Source organism: Puma concolor, chromosome B2 (genome assembly GCF_028749965.1).
Source record: "Puma concolor isolate L17-30 chromosome B2, mPumCon1.1.hap2, whole genome shotgun sequence".
In the NCBI taxonomy this organism is placed as follows: domain Eukaryota; kingdom Metazoa; phylum Chordata; class Mammalia; order Carnivora; family Felidae; genus Puma; species Puma concolor.
The window spans coordinates 85,062,894-85,082,760 of NC_141671.1; the positions used below are offsets into that span (position 1 = coordinate 85,062,894).

General features: G+C 38.4%; 1 pseudogene; it reads right to left on the reverse strand.

The window, feature by feature from the left end:
- Positions 1 to 6,505: 6,505 nt before the first annotated feature.
- LOC112862420 (14-3-3 protein theta pseudogene) lies at positions 6,506 to 8,090 on the reverse strand (annotated as a pseudogene).
- Positions 8,091 to 19,867: the final 11,777 nt, after the last annotated feature.

The following is a 19,867-nucleotide window of genomic DNA, read 5'->3' on the forward strand; positions in this document are numbered from 1 at the left end:
TTATAAATACATGAAGAACACTGAAATGAGAAAAATTTTAAAAGATACGTATCTTCTCTTTTGAGTTGGGAGTTATCATATGGACACTTATTACCAGAATTTATTGACCCGGATATTACAGATTATCAGTATTATCCTCAAATTCAAAGAGCCATCCATAGGGGCTTTCTACACAAGCTTCTCTTTGGAGAAGTTCTAAAATGAAGGCAACTTTATGGAAAGTAGGCGGAAGTCAGTTGTCACAAATGCCTAGTGTGTTGTTTATGATCATTAGTAATGTCTGCTGATTTGCAAAGCATGTTAAGAGGCTTTGTGTAGAAACAGCCACATGGTGAGGAGCTGGAGTAGGTGTGATTGCATTCAGATATTAAATTATACTTTATAGTGTATCTGTAGGGTTGCATCAATCCAACAATATAACATTTGCGAAGCAAAAGTACTTTAATGTCTTCTCTAGGCAAGTAAATGGCAGAGCAAGTGTACATTATTCTCAACAGGGAAATTCAAGTATATTTTGCTGCTGCTGACGAAAAGATTAAATAAAAGAAATCCAATTTAAAATATCAGTGTTCCAGCACTAACCTGTAGTGAAAACAGAATTCTGAAATAGGAAATCTGTCACTGTCTGCAGGTATAGGGACTTCCACAATTTAAGACAGTAAAAAGATCATATCCTCCTTTATTTTTTAAAAAAGTTTTCAGCAACTACACTTTCACACTTGGACAACAGATGCTTCTGCCTCTAAGGATAGGAGTATCATTTTTTGAGCACTTACTAGGTGTAAGATACAAGCATTAGCATTTAATAGACATTGTGTAATTAAAAACCTCCTGATAGCCTTAAAGAGAACGTATTTTGTTAGGATTTTATGGAGGACAAAAGAAGAGCCACAGACTATCAACACATAACCCAGTGTTGCAAAGCTAGTAAATTGCAGAGCCCAAATTCAAGCCTCTGTCCCTCCAACTTCAAGGTGAATTGATGCTCTTATCCAGATGCTGCACTCACTTATGCCATAAAGGTGTATTCACCGCATCTAGCACTTTTTATATAACAAGCATCTTACGATTAATAGCATTCTAGGGGAGTTTTTTTTTAAATGATTCTCTTCTGTGATTTAAAATAAAGTTACGGTAGCCAAAATATGACGGCCTTAATTTAGGAAATCCCCTTTAACAGTTTACTATTATTATTTAACAATGTTTCAGTGACAATAAACCAAACATAGGGGCAGGGGTAGAGAAAGAAATATAGCTTGTTTTCATTTTTCCTTTTAAAGTTACTAGTAACACTGCAATATTTTCTTATATATGTATGCAAATGTAGCCATACATTAACACTGAGGTTAATAACTAATCTATCTGTATTTTAATAATTTATAGTTGAAAAGCTCCATGTTAGAAAAGATTTCATCAGTCTATATTATCTTTCAATTCCTAAAATAATCATTTTAAGTTCAGTTCTGCTCTTAAATATCTTGCACATTAACTTGGGAGTGATTTGGAAATGAACTTGCTCATCTCTAGATATTCATTTTGCAAAATATTTAGCTGTCCTATATATGTAAGGACATATTGAATTAGATGAATAATTTATTTCCTGGCCAACAAATGCAACCCAATTTACCAAACACAAAAACAAATAAGCAAAACAAAAACAAAAACTCGTCAAAACAATCTCCATAATGAGACTGCTAATTTGTTTCTTTAATACCTTAGTATCTCTTTCTCACTTTGTGGCAAATCAAATACAATCAGTTTGTGGTAAATGCTAATCAAAAGACACTAGAAATAGAATTCATCTGAATGTTTGCTTGCAACTTCCCTCATAGGCTATGTAACATTTATGTCTGGGTTATTAAGTATTCAACTTAACCTAAACCTTGTGGAGGACGCCATAAATGTTTTTCTCACCAATTTCTTACACAAAGCTGGAAACTCCAGCTTAAGTCAGGAGGTTGATTTCTCCTACACAAGAAACAGTATGATTCTTTTCACACCCCTGCCAGAGGCAATTATGGCTGTATTTAATTCCTGAATATACAGTTCTTTGAACTCTTATTCACAACCCCAGAAGGGAAAAATAATGTGCTTTGTGTCAAAATACAGTATCTACTTTCTCTTAAGACTTATTTTTTTTAGGGCAGCTTGAAGTTCAAAGAAACATTGAGGGGAGGGCACAGAGATTTCCCATATATTCCTTATCCCCACAGATACTCAGTTCTCCCATTATCAACATCTCTCACCACAGCGGTGCATTTGCTAACAATTGATGAACTTACACATCATAATGACCCAAAGACCACAGTTTACAGTTTCACTCTGGATTTCTTACTTTGAATAGGTATAGTGAAATGTATGACATGTATTCATCATTATGATATCATATAAGATATTTTCACTGCCCGAAAAATACTCTGTGCTCTACCTATTTAGCCATCCCTACCCACCAACCCCTAGCAACCGCTGATCTTTTTACTGTACCACAGTTTTGCCTTCTCCAAAATTCTATGCATTTGGAATCATACAATATGCGGTCTTTCAAAAATTGTTTTGTTTATTTTGAGAGACAGAGAGAGAGAGAGTGCAAGTAAGCAGTGGAGGGACAGAGAGAGAGGGGAAGAGAGAGAATCCCACGAAGGCTCTGCACTGTCAGCACAGAGCCCAACACAGGGCTCAAACTCAAGAAACTGTGAGATCATGACCTGAGCCAAAACCAAGAGTGGGACGCTTAACCGACTGAGCACCCAGGCACCCCCACTATGCGGTCTTTCAAATTGGCTTCTTTCACTTGGTAATATGCATTTAAGCTCCCTTCAAATGTTTTCATGGCTTGATAGCTCATTTATTTTTATCACTGAATGATATCCATTGTCTGAATGTGCCAGAGATTATGTATTTATTCATTTACTAAATAAAGGACATCTTGGTTGCTTCCAAGTATTGGCAATTATAAATTAAAGCTGCTATAAACATCCACGTGCAGGTATTTGTGTAGATATAAGTTTTCAGCTCCTTTAGGTAAACACCAAGGAGTGCAATTGTGGGAATTTATGGTAGGAGTATGTTTAGTTTTGTAAAATCTGACAAACTGTCTCCCAAACTGGCTGTACTATTTTGCATTTTTTACCAGCTATGAATGAGAGTTCCTGCTGCCTCACATCCTCGCCAACATTTGGTGTTGCCAGTGTTCCAGATTTTGACCATTCTAATAGGTATGTAGTGCCACTTTGTTGTTTTAACTTGCATTTCCCACAAATTGTATGGAGCACCTTTCCATATGCATATTTGCTGTATACCTTCTTTGGCGAGGTGTCTATCAAAGTCTTTGGCCTGGCTTTTAATAGGGTTGTTTGTTCCCTTGTTGTTGAGTTTAAGGGTTCTTTGTATATTTTTGGTCACTATCTTTTTAACAAATATATTTTTTCCAGTCTCTGACTTATTCTCTTGACATCGTGTTTTTTTTTTAATTTATTTTGAGAGAGACAGAGAAAGAGCGCACATGCGCTCATATGAGCAGGGGAGGGGCAGAGAGAATCCCAAGCAGGCTCTACGCTGTCAGCACAGAGCCAGACTTAGGGCTTGGTCTCACAAACCATGAGGTCATGACCTGAGCCAAAATCAAGAGCCAGACACTTAACGAACTAAGCCACCCAGGTGCCCCAACATTGTCTTTTACAGAGCAGAAGTTTTAATTTTAACAAAGCCTGGTTTATCAATTTCTTTTATATATAGTGTCTCTGGTATTGTATCTGAAAAGTCGTCACTATACCCAAGGTCATCTAGGTATTTTTCTATGTCATCTCCCAAAAGTTTCAGTTTTGCATTGGACGTTTAGGTTCATGATCCATTCCGAGTTAATTTTTGTGAAGGGTGTAAAATCTGTTATCTAGATTCCTTTTCTGAGTGTGGATGTCTAATTGTTCCAGTGCCATTTATTAAAAATACTATTTTTGCTCTATTGCATTGCCTTTGCTCCTATATCAAGGATCAGTTGGCTATAGTTATGTGTGTCAATTTCTGGGTCTCCTATTAGTCTATTTGTCTATTCTTCAGCCAACATCACCTTGTCTTGATTACTGTAACTTTATAGTTAAAGCCAGTTAGTATCAACCTTCCAAGTTTGTTCTTCTCCTTCAGTAGGGGTTAGCTCTTCTGGATCTTTTGTCTCTCTATATAAACTCTGGAATGACTTTGTTGGATCCAAAAAATTACCTTCTGGGGATTTTGATTGAGATTGCATTGAATTTATCGATCAAATTTGGAAAACCGGACATCTTGATAATATTGAGTCTTCCTAACCAAGAACATAGAATATTTCTGCATGTATTTATTCTTTGATTTCACTGATAAGAGTTTTTTTACTTTTCCTCATATATATCATGTACATATTTTGTTAATTTATATCTAAATATTTCATTTGGAGGGATCCTAATATAAATGATATTGTGTTTTTAAGTTCAAATTACACTTGTTCTTCGCTGGTGTATAGAAAAGCAAAGGACTTTTGTATATTAACCTTGTACCCTCCAACCTTGCTATAGTTGGTTACTAGTTTTGAGAGCTTTTCTGTCAATTCTTTTGGATTTTTTACATAAACAATCACATCATCTGCAATCAAAAATAGCTTTATTTCTTTTTCCCAATATGCATATCTTTCTTTCTTTTCTTTTTTTTTTTTTTCTTACTGCATTAGTTAGAACCTGCAGTATAATGTTAAAAAGGAGTGACGGAGGAGTGCCTGGGTGGCTCAGTTGGTTAAGCATCTGACTTAGGCTCAGGTCAGGATCTCATTGTTCTTTAGTTCAAGCCCTGGATTGGGCTCTGCACTAACACTGCAGAGCCTGCTTGGGATTCTCTCTCTCCCTCTCTCTCTCTCTCTGCCCCTCTCCCACTTGTGCTCTCTCTCTCAAATAAAAATAAGAAATAAACTTAAAAAAAAAAAGGAGTGATGGAGATGACATCTTTATCTTGTACTTGATCTTAATGGGGAGAGCTGGGTTTGTCACTATTACGATGTTAGCTGCAGGTGTTTTGTAAATATTCCTTGTCAAGTTGAGGTAGTTCCCCTCTCTCCCTAGTAAACTGAGAATTCTTATCACAAATGGCTGTTAGATTTTGTAAAATGTTTTTTTCCCTGCATTTATTGATGTGATCATGTGACTTTTCTTCTTTTGCCTGTTGATATAATGAATCACATTAATTGATTTTTGAATGTTGAACCAGCCTAGCATATCTGGGATAAATACCACATGGTATATAACTCTTATAGACATAGTCAGATTTTATTTGCTAATAGTTTTTGAGAAATTTTGCATTGTGGTCATGAGAAATATTTATGTATAATTTTCTTTTCTGATAATGACTTTGTCTGGTTTTGGCATTAGGGTAATGTTGGCTCCATAGAATAAGTTAAAAACTATTCCCTCCATCCTCTGAAAGAGATCATGAGGAATTGATACAGTTTTATTCTTTAATGTTTCGTAAAACTTACCACTGAACCCATATGGGCCTCATGCTCTCTATTTTGGAAGGTTTTAATTATTGATCCAATTTCTTTAACAGATTTTGCTCAGATTGTTTATTTCTTCTTGGATGAGTTGTGGCAAATTGTGTCTTTCAAGGAATTGATTCAAGTCATCTAGGTTATCAAATTTGTGGCATAGAGTTAGTTGTTCATAGTATTTCTTTATTGCCATTTTCATGTTGAAAGGATCCATGGTGATCATCCCTCTTTCAGTTCTGATATTAGTAATCTGTGTCCTCTCTTTTTTCCTTAATTAGTCTGGCTAGAGGCTTATTGATTTTAGTGGTCTTTGCCAAGAACCACCTTTTGGTTTTATTGATTTATATCAATATAAACTGATGATTGATTTATATCAATATAAACTGATATCCTGTTTTCAATTTTATTAATTTCTGCTCTAATTCTTATTATTTCTTTTCTTCTACTCACTTTGAATTTAATTTGTTCAACTTCTACTAGTTTAATAAAGTGTAAACTTAGATTATTGGTTTCAACTTTTTTCTAACATAGGCATTCAATGCTCTAAATTTCCCTCTAACCATTGCTTTCACTGCATCCCACAACTTTTTTTTTTTTTGGAGTTTTGGAGGTGTAAGTGAATTTTTATCAGAAAGGAAAGTTGTCAACTTAAAACAGCAGCAAATAAAAAATTAATAAGAAAACTTCCGGGGCGCCTGGGTGGCTCTCGGTTAAGCGTCCGACTTCGGCTCAGCTCAGATCTCACTCTCCGTGAGTTCGAGCCCTGCGTCGGGCTCTGTGCTGACTGCTCAGAGCCTGGAGCCTGTTTCAGATTCTGTGTCTCCCTTTCTCTCTGACCCTCCCCTGTTCATGCTTTGTCTCTCTCTGTCTCAAAAATAAATAAACGTTAAAAAATTTAAAAAAAAGAAAAAAAAAGAAAACTTCCTATTATCACAGATACACAAGACCTCCGTCATATACAATAAGGGAGGCATTTCGATTTGTGACCCTCACCCCAGGAATGCCAAATGCTTTTCCTTTCAATCTAATACTTCTGGATTCCTACCAAAAAGGAATACAGTAAGGGCATGGAAAAGTTTCTTACTGAAAGGAAACCCCCCCAAAGAAGAGTAAGGAAGGGAATGTAGAAATTAAGAAGTCATGTAGAACACTTTTTAAATTGTAATGAACTACATTTTCATATCTTCACAGTAATACAAATCATAGTCACTTGCAGAACTGGTTCAGATTACTTAAATACCAGGTACATTTTTAGTCCTCTACATAAGTGTTTGGAAGTTACTTATGTTTGTATGAAATGAAGCTACTAATACATTTCTACAGCAGTAACTGCATACCAGGAATGCCAAGACAAACACAAATCAAGGAGTGGAGTTTTCCCAAAGCGGCAGTGTGAAAGGACTGTAAACAGTTGATTCCATACACGTGAATAGGTTTCTTTGCTACAGTAAGTCCAAATGGAATAAGGAATGGAGATGTGCAAAAGGTTTCTTGAAGGGAAGAACAATGACACCTGTATGCGTTTAGTTTTCTGTCCCTTTGGCCACGTCACATTCTCCCCCTGCGCTGTCTGATGTTCATAATGTTAGGTGGTCTCTAAGCAACTGCATGACCAGGGTGCTATCTTTGTATAAGTCTTCACTCAGTATATCAAGTTGTACAATGGCCTCATCGAAAGCTGTTTTAGCCAGTGTGCAGGCAAGCTCTGGGTTATTAAGAATCTCATAGTACAGTAAAGTTATGGGCCAGCCCAGGTGGATTGGGTGTGTGGGTTGCATCTCTTTCTTGCTCATATCAAAAGCCTCTTGATAAGCTCCTTGGGGATTATCTATAGTTTGTTTTCCACCGTCACTACATGCAACTTTGGCAAGGAACCGCAAGTAGTCTCCCTTCATTTTCAAATAGAAGACCTTACTCTCTGGGTTAGTTGCATTGGCTATTAAATACTTACCCAGCACCATGGTGTAGGTGGACCTCAGTTCAGATTCCACTTTCTCCCAATAGACCTTATTCAGCTACAACTGTTTGTCAGAGATGTTTGTCATGAGATTTTCTGCTTCATGCTCCAGATGACCTTCGGGATGGCCCTGCCGCCCTGGACCACGTTCTTGAAGAGCATGTTGCACTGCTCTCTGGACAGCTCGGCTCCCTGCTCCATCACGGCCTTCATGCAGGTGGTCATGTCATCGGAGTGCTCAGCCTCCTGGGCCACCTTTGCTTTCTGGATCAACTCTGTTTTCTTCATGCAGACAGGGAGAGGAGAGCAAGGGCGAGCATCAACATGGATTGGCCTGAGGTGGGTCCACGGAGGGCCTTCCCGTCTCCATGGCCTTAGCTGTGGTGTGACTCTTACCACTCTGATTGGCTTTTAACTTCTTAGCCCAGCACCCTCCCGTCTCTTGCGTCCCACAGATTTTGCTACATTGTGTTTTTGTTTTCATTTAGTTCAAAATATTTTTAAATTTCTCTTGAGATCTGTTCTCTGACCCATGTGTTATTTGGTAATGTGTTCTTTAATCTTCAAGTATCTGGGGATTTTCCAGTTATCCTTCTGTTATTGATTTGAAGTTTAATCCCGCTGTGGTCTGAGAGCTAACACTATACGATTGTTATTCGTTTGGATTTGTTAAGGTGTGCTTTATAGATCAAAATGTGCTCTATCTTGGTGAATATTCCATGGGAACCTGAGAAGAATGAGTATTCTGTTGTTGGATGAAGTAGTCCATAGATATCCATTATATCCAGTTGATTGGTACATGTTGTTGAGCTCAGCTATGTCCTTAACTGATTTTCTTCCCCGCTAGATCTGTCCATTTATGATATAGAGGTGTTGAAGTCTCCTACTATGATAGTGGATTCATCCACTTAATGAGTATATATGTTAATGATTCTTATTGGTCTTCTATACTTTTGACTCACAGCTGTTTGTATAATGATGCATAATTATCTTACAGCTGACACTTCTAACTCCAAATATATGTGTAATAGATTAATATTTCAAGGTTTTATTTTGACATTTTATTTTTGTTATGGTAAAACTGAAGGTTTTTAAAAATTTAAAGTAAAAATTGAAAGTACCTTTTTTTGGTAATTTACCTTGAGATTTCACCAGCAGAAAAAAAGGAAGGCCTTAGTTTTATTTTTCATACTTGCCATCTTTGATGTCACCAAATCTACTTATGAATGAGAACTACAAAGACAATCTCATGCCAAGACAATTCTTTGGCTCATATCATTCTACTTGGCATGGACCTTTAGTTCCTGTCACTCATTTCCTATATTTATAAAGACTAACTGAAAATGTTTCCCTCTTCTTTTCTACCTATGCTTTGAATTAGCAGGTGACTTCTCGGCTCATACAGGCCCTTGTATTTATTCACACACACACATATATGTACATATCTATAATACTTACTGAATTTGTTTATGCTCAAATAAATTCAATATATTTAATATTAAGAAGGCTTTTATACCATCAGTAAAGCCCTCAAAACCCACAAATACTAAATGTCTAAAGCAGTGTACAATTTTGCCAAGTTTTCTTTTTGTCCCCATTCCAAAGGTTTGATAGTCTCCCAATCTCATACTTAAATTCCTTTTGGTTTTACACTTTGTTGATGTAATACCTTAACAGTGTTTCTGCCAATGAATTTGCTACATAAAGAAATTACCAAGAAAGTCTGTAGTTGAGGTCATTTCTTATGAGGTATGGGCAAAAGGGATGGACGCTACCAAAGGAAGTGCCCAAAATAGAATATAAACATCATGCCATGGTTTGCAATAGTAACAGCAAACATTATATTCATGGCTAGAAAAAAGAGAAGTTCATTTGAAGTTTAATATATTTGCTTGCTTTCTTGCTCTTTATCAGTAGTTCTAAAAGTTAAACATTTTCACACTACTTCTGCGATATATAAGTAGACTTTAAAGAAGAACTGAAGAAAGAAAGGAAAATTCTACTTAATAGTGCAATGTTGGCAACCAATAGCAAGTTCTCTAATTTTTGACAAGTGTTTAAGTTGTGGGCGGTTGCTCCAAATATAAGCTTAGCCCATGGATATGCTCTTCTGTTATTTACTTTTTAAAACAAAGTGACTCTAAATTGGGCATCAGCTGATTAAATGGTAACACTTTTTGACATAGTGAGCCTGTAGATTACAGCAGTCCAGAGCATAAGCCATGGGGCCAAATGATCTGGATTTGCTTATCTGTAAAAGGAAGACAACCACAGTACTTTCTTCACAGGAGCTTCTAGGGATTACAGGGGTTCATGTCGTGGAAGGTGTGCTGAACAGTGTGTGGAAAATATTGAGTGCTCGGTAACTGCTGACTCTCCTTTTGAATGCTTCAAGTGGTACAAGTTAGGAAGCGAGGAGGAGAGAGAGTCAATACCGTCAGACCTAGTGCTATGCAACATGGAGGTGTTCCAATCAATCTCTACACGGGGACGTTTCATTCTGCTAATAAAGACTGAAATAATCATGAAGACAGGTTGCCAATTGTTGCAGGAGAGATTATTTTGGGTTATGCATGTGGGCCTGGTATAATTAATCACAAGGGACCGCATAAGAGATGGAAAGAGGGATCAGAGTCAGAGAAGGCAACGTGGTGATGCAAGAAGAATCAGAGAGAGAGAAACCTGAAGATGCTACAATTGTCTTTGAACATGAGGAAGTAGTCATGAGCCGTGGAATGCAAGATGCCCTTAGAAGCTAGAAAAGTCAAGAAAGCATCCTTTCTCCTAGAGCCTCTATAAGAAACAGTCCTGCTGACACCTTGATTTTAGTCTTTCTGGCCTCTAGATCCATAAAATCACAAATTTATATTGTTTGAATCCATTGAATTTGTGGTAAATTATTACAGCTTCGGTGGGAAACTGATACAATTGGACATACAAGGACAGAAGCTTGCATGCACACATTTTTATACAAACACACACACACACACACACACACACACACACACACACACAGAATGATGAGGGCTATTGCATCACTGAGTAATGCAGGTCGCCAATTCTTTGGTAGGAAATAGCTAAGATCGTACCCACTGTATATTCTTTGCACGTTGTTCTAAGTGTGTAGTATAAAATGAAAAACTCTTTCACCCTCATCACCAAAGTGGCCTGTTTATTTTCACCAGGTCACTAGTTTGAAAAAAAAACAAACAATGAATTACAACAATAGCCTATGATGGGTGCACAATTCCTGAGCAGTGAACCATGTTTCCAGTTTTCTAAGTACGTATTGGACTTCAGGGTCCGCAAAGCCAGAGATCGTTTCACTCCTCTTTCTACCCCTAACACGTAGCACATATTATGTCACTGAATAAGGTCTCATTCAAAGTTTGTTGCACTCAATTGAACAAGGTAATAAAAGTAAACAGTATTTCTTATAGAAATTTTGGTTCCATTATTCTTAGTATGATAAATGTTTTCTTCCCTGTGTATGCCTATCTGTGTACGTGTGAACGCATATGTGTGTGCACTCTCTGTCTGCAGATGATGTTTGTGGGTTTTTTCTTCTGTAGTAGTGAAGGATTTCTTGCTTTATGACGATATTTCACATTCGTTTGATGCCTGACCAGAAATACAAGTGAGGCCTCTGTTCAGGATTTAGGGGAAAGAAAAACAAACTGCTTTTCAACAGAATCTTGCTCACACAGTGCCCAGAACAGTGTACTGATATCGATGCTTATTATAAACTATATGAGATTATATGATGATGGTGATGGCATTGATGATAAAATAAAATTAGTCCTCTGTTATTTCTTACTAGAGTGTCTGTGAACGAAAATTGAAAGGCCAAATGTTAGAAGTGAAAAAAAAATCTCATGAATTAAAAAAAAGGATTGATTACATGCATTAATGTTCGGCTAATATATATTCTAATCCACACTAAACCCCGGAGCACAAATGCCTGGGTTATTAGAGACACATGCCGGTAAACTGTTCATGATTATTGTCTGGTGATCTAGCTGCCCAAATAGCTCTAAAGTGGAATGTAACAAATGAGATTAGCCTTCTCATCTGAGTGCTAAATATCGCATTGCTATCCACAGCAGCCAAGGAAAACTCCTGCTCCCCTACTTCTGGGCATGAAGAGGAGATAGACTCAATCCAAAGCATTTACATTTTCAGTGCATCACTTCTTTCTACTAAGAACTGTCTAACTGCTGTCTCATTTTCTCCATTAAAATCCCAGTTCTGGTCACTCTATCCTGTCGTCAGCAATAAGCAAGTAATTAATCAAACCCCAAGGAAGAGTTAAAAGGAGTCCCTTTATAAGCCTGTGTCTGTGGTGTAATTATAGGTCTTCTCTATGCTGCCATTTTTCTTGAGCCCTCTGTACTCACATATGTGCAGGGACCATACCTGTCATCATGAAGAAGCCGGAACAGGTTTCTGAAAGGATTCCAGGACATTCTGCCCTCCCAGACCTTTTCTCTGTTGCCCTTCTTGAAATTCTGCTTTGTTCCTCCTTCTATCCTTTCTTCCTATCCTTTTGAATACAGCAGGATAAAACATTCTCTAGGTGTCATAGCCTCTTCTGGGCCACAATATTCTGGAACAAAAATTCTAAGGAAAGAATTGGGGCTGCTGTTGCTATTTTTTGTTTGCATTTAAACCAGTTGTATAATAAGGTATTATCCAAATAGCTTGAATACAGATCTATAAGCCACTAAAAATAGTGGGAAAAAATTAGAATAAAGCTTGTTTCAAAAAGACAAAAATAAAGCACAGCACAAAGAAGAGTGGATAAAGTGGTAGTCAAACATAAGAAATCCTGTTTTGGCCTTGTAATCTTGATTGACAATTTTTTAAGCTAAAACATATGTGGGGGAGCTGGGGAGGGAGTGCGGAACTAACAATAGTTTATTCAATTTGAACACTGAAATGTAGGTATGGCTGAAGAAAGTTAACTAGAGACCTGCAGTCAAAGACGATCAGAATGAATCAACCTATGTGGCAGAAAGCAGGCAGATGGCCCCAATCATATCAGCCCCACCCCCACCCTCTGCTCTCATAGGTATGTGCCCGTTCGTTTTTAGTCTTCCCTTATTTCTTCATCTAACTAGCCTGATGTGGAGCACAGTGCCAATGGAATTATTTTGCCACATTTTTTTATTTACAAAAGCTAATGAACATTCGGTACAGTACTCTCTAGAGAACTGAAAAACAAAACAACAACTAGTATTTATGTGTTAAAATAACCATCGAACATATTTAGAGGAAAAGACATTTTTAAAAATTCAATTAAGACATTTCCATTTCCATCTGGGGAGTCTGGATGGCTCAGTTGCCTGAGCTTTCAGTCTCCTGACTTCGGCTTAGGTCTCACGATTTGTGGGATCAAGCAGGACGGAGCCTGCTTGGGATTCCCTCTCTCCCTTTCTCTCTGCCCCTCCCCTGCTCATGCATGCACACACTCTTTCTCTCTCTCAAAATAAATAAACTTAAAAAAACATTTCTATCTTAGCAATATTTCTTAACATAGTTATATAGGCACATGTATACAATATGTAATTCACATATATTCAATACTTTTTAAAGTTATATAAGAGATTAAGTGCTAGGCATGGTCTCAGCCTGCATCTCTCTCCATTCTACTCCATGAGCATGTGTTCCAATATCAATGGGAACATGTTGCCCCCTGAGGATGAATCTAATGTTGAGATTACTCATTTTTTATAAAGCATGGCCCCTACATACTATCCAACGGCTTTTTGGGGGACTCTGATAAATCAATGGTTAATATTCTAGCAGAACTTTCTTTTTTTTTTTTTTAATTTTTTTTTTCAACGTTTATTTATTTTTGGGACAGAGAGAGACAGAGCATGAACGGGGGAGGGGCAGAGAGAGAGGGAGACACAGAATCGGAAACAGGCTCCAGGCTCCGAGCCATCAGCCCAGAGCCTGACGCGGGGCTCGAACTCACGGACTGCGAGATCGTGACCTGGCTGAAGTCGGACGCTTAACCGACTGTGCCACCCAGGCGCCCCCCTAGCAGAACTTTCAAAAGAACTGTGAAGAGAGCAAGGTAGCTCCTAGAATAGCTCAGGATGGTCACTCTATTTCCCCTGGGACTCAGTGGGCTCTACTGATAAGGCTCTTGCACAAACTCCCTTCCCAGAATTTCCCATGTGTCTCCATGTTCCCACAGACCCATGTAAAACAATTTCTGGATGTACTAAAGGACCACTGGGAAGGAGCTGGGGCCACAGAAATAGGTAGGAGGCTGGACTGGCTTCCTGGCCTGAAATATTCAGCTTCCCTTCCACGTCGTGGTCTACATGAGAACAGCTGTTGGGAAAGCTCCTCTGATCCTGCAAAGCAGGGACAGCAGTGAGAGAGTGATTAAGGGAGACGTTTCCAAGCTGCATCCCTCACTTTTCTTTGTAGCTCTTTAGTTTTTCAGTATTTTTACTCCATTTATCAGAAAAAAGTATATACTGTGGGTGTGCCATGATGAAATTTGTTCTAATCCTCAGATATTTCTAAAAAGACTGCTTAAAGGCCAGCTACGAAAGATGCATGAAGGTCACTGTAGAATGTCAGCACAGTCAACTAAAGAGTAAACATCTTCCCTATGATGGACCGCTGCAAAGGCCGTACGTAATTAACCATAGATGCTTCACCTGCTGGGTGAAGTTGGGACACTAGGGGAAGATCATCTTTCTAAGTGCCTTCACGGCATTGAGTGGAATCCCTTCTCCTCCCAGGACCAGCTGGAGAACAAATTCTGACTTTGCTTATGGGAAAAAGGTCAATGCCAAAGTCCAAGGGGTCTACAGATACATGTGGTTAGAGCAAGTGGCAAATGCCTTCATGAACTGAACTGGTAGTTTGGCAGAATGACAGAAACTGAATGACTAAGGAAGAGGGGGTGCAAAGAAGGTAAATACATGGCTCGGAGAACTTTGAAGACATTCTTGGCCTGAAGAACCATATGCAAGGTCAGAGCTCAGCTCCAGAAGAGGTCATCATGACACAGTTTTGTGATCTCAGATGTGGATCTGGATGTACTAGTCCCAAACTTCTGGAAATATAGGAGTGGACAAAACCACAGTGAAAGAGGGATGAAGGATCCAATCAGATGTAAAGGGGTCGCAGCTAAAATAGTAATTCTTGGCAGAAAAGTTTGACTCTTTTGAGTTTGATGAATCAGCAGAGAGGTTCCTAGAGAGCCCCCATAGAAAAGTTCCAGAACCCCATGGACTCCGGGGACCATGCAGGTACTGAAAATGAGGGAAGGAGGCCATGGATAGGTGGTGGTATCTGAGACGAGCTGGAGAGCTCATGCCTGTCTAGAGGTGGCAGCCTTTTTGCTGGTCCAGCAGAGTTTTGTCCACAATTGGCAGATTGTGTTCCTCTCAAGAGAAGAAGCTTATACCTAGATGTGAAAGCTTCTGTTTTTTTCTTTTTTAATGGTTATTTATGCAGTTTTAAAAACAAACACACAAATACTATCATCTCTCCAATGCTGTGCAGGAGAAATAAATCACCTACCCAGGATAAATGTTGAAAAAGGGTCACCATCTTGCTATCTCATTCCTACTTGCAAAGGGTGTTATCTTTGTTCGGGAGACTGAGTAGAGCCTGAGTCAATGGGTGCCTGGCAGGAGACTGTCAGAACATCAGCCACTCCTTCAGCAACCTCAAGTCTGGCTCTGTGCTGTTGTTGTGTGGTGCCCTCCGCGGAGACCCAGCAGTGCATTCATCAGTTTTGCCTACATCCCTATTTCTTTTCGGGTAACTGCTTAATCCACATTGTGTGCAAATAATGTTGGTAGGAGAATAGGTCAAACCACGTCAGCCTCCTCTTACGAAAAGCCAGAAAGCTTCTTCCACCAGACCCTATCACTCACCCTCTCATTGCCCCCGAACAAGTAAAGGGTGGATACGTTAACTAAATCTGGCTAGTTCAACTTTCTGTCCTGAGATTTTGCATTTCAGTAATGTAAGGATAATAAACAAACACGCGAAACCAATTAAATAAACAAGCAAACAAACAAACAACCATTGAGTGCTAGTGAAGTTATGGAGTGATCTCTTCTGCAAAAACCTTTGGTAACTGATCTCTGCCTTTCTCCTGGTTCTTCAGCCTTCTCTTCCAGTTATACTGTTCAAAAAAGAGAGAGAGAGAGAAAGAAATCCCTGTTTGATCCAGGTCCCCAGGTCCCCAGAGTTGATTTCAGTTGCCTGCCACCAAAGAGTCCTAGCCACTCTCCTCCCCAGTGGAATCAACAGAACAGTGGAGAAAAGGAGGATACTCCAGCCAGAATCCTACTGATCCTTTGGTAGGTGTGCTCTTGTGTGCTTATCAGCATGGTCTCCAGCCTTCTCTAAGGATGCTGCTGTGCAATTTCCGCCTCATATTGTCGGCAGAGAGGCTTTCCCTGAGAACAAACTAGGCTCTGCCAAAGCACTTCACAAAATGGAACCTCTCCAGACGGACTTGTAAAGAAATGAAAAAAATGCAGGAGGATTAAGAAAGGTGACAAGGGGCAGGAAAACATCTCATATCCTGCCCATCTCTGCTTCTTCCTCTGACCTCTGAGAAACTCAGCATCAACCAGTCAGTGAACCTCACAGGGAGTATTTACAACAGTTATTACAACCATGGGTTTTGCAGGGATTGACTGGAGTTCAAATTCCAGATTTGCCACTTACTGGCTTTGAGCCCCAGGTAAGATACTTCATATCTGAAGCCATTTTTCTCATCAATAAAGAAGGAAAATAATTTCCATTGCATCTCACTAAGATTCTGAGAATTGGAAGACATGATGTTCATAAGTGCTTACCATAGGGTCCAGAACATGATAAAGGATAATAAATTAACATGCAATAGCATGTGAGCTCCATGATATTGACAGCCTATATAAAGTAGTCAAGTACAGAGCTAAAAATTAAAGGTTCAGAGGAAATTATAGCCCATTTTACAAGCTCAATCTAGTAGAATCATTCCCACATTCATTCATTAAATGGTGGAGAAAGAGGCTAACTAAAAAAACTTCTCCTGGAGCAAGAACAAACCTTATTTGGTAGTTAAGGACTTGTTACTCAGAATCTACTCACGGTGTATCATTTTATTATGTTAGTTTCAGAATTAAATTTTTAAATAAATCACTTTAATAATTAACATGTCACAGCTGTAATTCGTGAATTTGGTTAAAGAGAATATACTAAGGTGTTTCTGAAACTTAGCTAAATATAATCACCTAGGGACCTCTTAAAATGACGGATACGCAGGCCTCACCCCAGAGTAATCAAATCAAAATCTTTGGGGTAGGACCCACGCATTAGGATTTTAAAAGCTCCCCAGGTGTTACCAGTATAGATCCTAAGCCAAGAACCTCTACATCAGGGTGAGAAAAGAGAAAATATATTCACTGTATTATAGAGAAAGTAGGAAATTTCAGATATCTATGAGAAATAAAAGTAATTTTTAAAAAAAGTAACCTGAGGGGCACCTGGGTGGCTCAGTTGGTTAGGTGTCTGACTTAACCAACTTAAGTGATTAACTGAGCTTAAATGATCTAAGCTCAGGTCATGATCCTACAGTTCATGAGTTTGAGTCCCGCATCGGGCTTATGCTGATAGCAGGGAGCCTGCTTAGGATTCTGTCTCTCTTTTTCTCTGCCCCTCCTCCTCATGTGTTCTCCCACCCCCTACTCTCAAAAATAAATAAACTTAAAAAAAAATAAGAACTGTAACCTGTTTTTGATTACAAATTTTAGATTGTTCTAAAATCAGTAGGACGAACCACAGAAAAGTGATGATACATGGAAAGCGTTATTATAATATGATAGTATGGACATTCTACAAACATCTGTGCTAGCCAGGTTGTAATGGTAAATACAAAGCTGAAATGCAATTAAACTTGTCTACAAAACACAACTATGACTTTGATTCAGTAATTTATAGTTTCCCTCTGTTTGAAAATCAAATCTAACTAAATATTCATAATGGTAGCCTTTCCCCTTCACTTAAAATCAGGGTTTCTCAATTGTAGCATTGTGGACATTGGAGGCCAGATAATTCTGATGGGGGCTGTCCTGTGCATTGTAGGATATTTAGCAGCATCCCTGGCTTCTACCAGTTAGATGCCAGCATCACCACCACCCCTAGTTCTGACAGCCAAAATGTCTCCTGACGTTACCTTATGTTCCCTGGGGGCAAAATCTTGCTGGTTAAGAACCAGTGTGTTGAACGGACTACCACACACATGAGACTTCAATCAATATTTGCCCTAACTGGTTCCATTTAAACACATTTCCTGGATTCTAAATGGGGAATAAGGAAACAAAGACTGATTTCAATTTAAACAACGTTTACTTCAAAAAAAGTTATAGGAGAATTTAAAGACAATGTTAGAACCAAGCTCTTCTAAGGAAGAAGACTGCAGGCTTGGCATTGAGTATCTCTGTAAGAAACAACACGGATTGTAGGGAGAAGAAAAATCGTGTGGTATGTGGTCTAGATCTGAATGGCTGTGAGAGCTACAGTAGGAGAGATACTTTGCTCAGTTCAGCTCACCTCAGTCCAGCCACATGGCTCTTCAGTGATCAGGCCGTCCATATGCCTATGTTACAGCGCAGCCGTAATATTATCCTTTTGACCTCATAGTTATGTCAAATTTTAGCTATAGCTGGTGTGGATTATTCACCTCATTCCAATAAACACACAATGAATTCTATTAAGTGCCAAGAGTTATACTAAGTGCTAGGAATGCCAACACGAATGCAAAATATTTCTGAACTTTAAAGATTTCCCATTCTATCAGAATGAGAGCACAATTTACAGCTTAAAATCTCTACCATTGTGTAATTTTTAAAATATGAAATGTACAGGTTATTAAAAAGACATGAGGATCTAATCAATCTTGTGGCAACTGGATTTAGCGATGATATTTATCTGGGTGATGAGGTTGGACTCTGAGGGAAGTGCTAACCTTTGCTGATCACCTATTTGTTATGTTCCAAATAGCGATTCATTCTGTTCTCGCGATAATAGTGCAAAGTGATATGATTATCTCTGTTTTAAAGAGAGAACATTCAGACACAGAGAAGCCAACTGGCTTATCTAAGATCACTCAGAATTTCAACCTGTATCTTTCTGATATCAAACCCCATGCATTTTAAAAATTTTGTATTTGGAATTAACTGCAAACATGCAGAGAGTGACAAAAATAAGAAAGTATATAAATACCCCTTACCAATACCAATACCCTTTACCTAAACCCATCTCTTTTTTTTTTTTTTTAATTTCTTTTCATTTGAGAGGGAGAGAAAGAGAGAGACAGAGAGAGACAGAGAGACAGAGAGTGAGCAGGGGAGAGGGACAGACAGAGAGAGAATCCTAGGCAGAGCAAGGAGCCTGACACGATGTGGGTCTCCATCCCATGACCCCAGGATCATGACCTGAGCCAAAATCAACAGTTGGACGCTCAACCAACTGAACCACCCAGGTGTCCCCAGACTCACCTCTCACTAATTGCCATCTATAGTCATCGGTTTCCTCACACACCCTCTTCCATGCCTCATGTCCTACTCTCCTACTGGTGTTCTCTCAGGTTTGCCTTCACTTTGCAAATAAACTATTTGCAAAAAAAAAAACTTTGCCTCAGAGCCTACTTCTAGGGAGACCCAAACGAAGACAATTGTCTTTTCATGGGCTTTTCTAAAGAATGAAATAAAAAGAAGTTTAATCCTCACTAGCATACTGGTTTTAGCTTCCAATCTTGTGACAAGATGACAAAAAGTTAAAAGCATATTCTAAAACAATAATAATCTTCAGGCATCGGGAAGTCTAATTCCAAATATAAGAATGGAAAATCAGTCTGAACCTTCAGAAGCACCCAATTTGCCTTAAGAGATTGAACATATAACTTATTTTTCACCATCTGCATTTGGGAAGAACTCCAGGAAAAATCGGTAGGTATTTTCACCACAGCTATATGAACAAAAGGGCTAAGCAATTTTGTGGAAAGACCTCTGTTCCAAAGGTAAATTCTAATCTCCACTTCTAGAGACAGAAAATTGCTGTATCTTTTACATAACAGTCCTGTAATACCATATTTTCCCTTTTAAGACTACTGTTTTAAATATGTTTATACACAGAGTTAAAATGTACCCATCTTTATTTATCTATCATCTTGCAGACTATATAATATGTTTAAGAAATACCTGTTGGGTGTAATCAAATTTAATTGAAATGGCTTCTCCAGAAAGTTTGTAGTTACAATAACAGCTGAGTTTTGTTCAACTAATTTTGAAGCAAGTCAGCAATTAATGGATTTCAGATATCCAATAGAATAGATTTAAGATCAAATATAAAGGTTAATAATGCAATTGAATAGT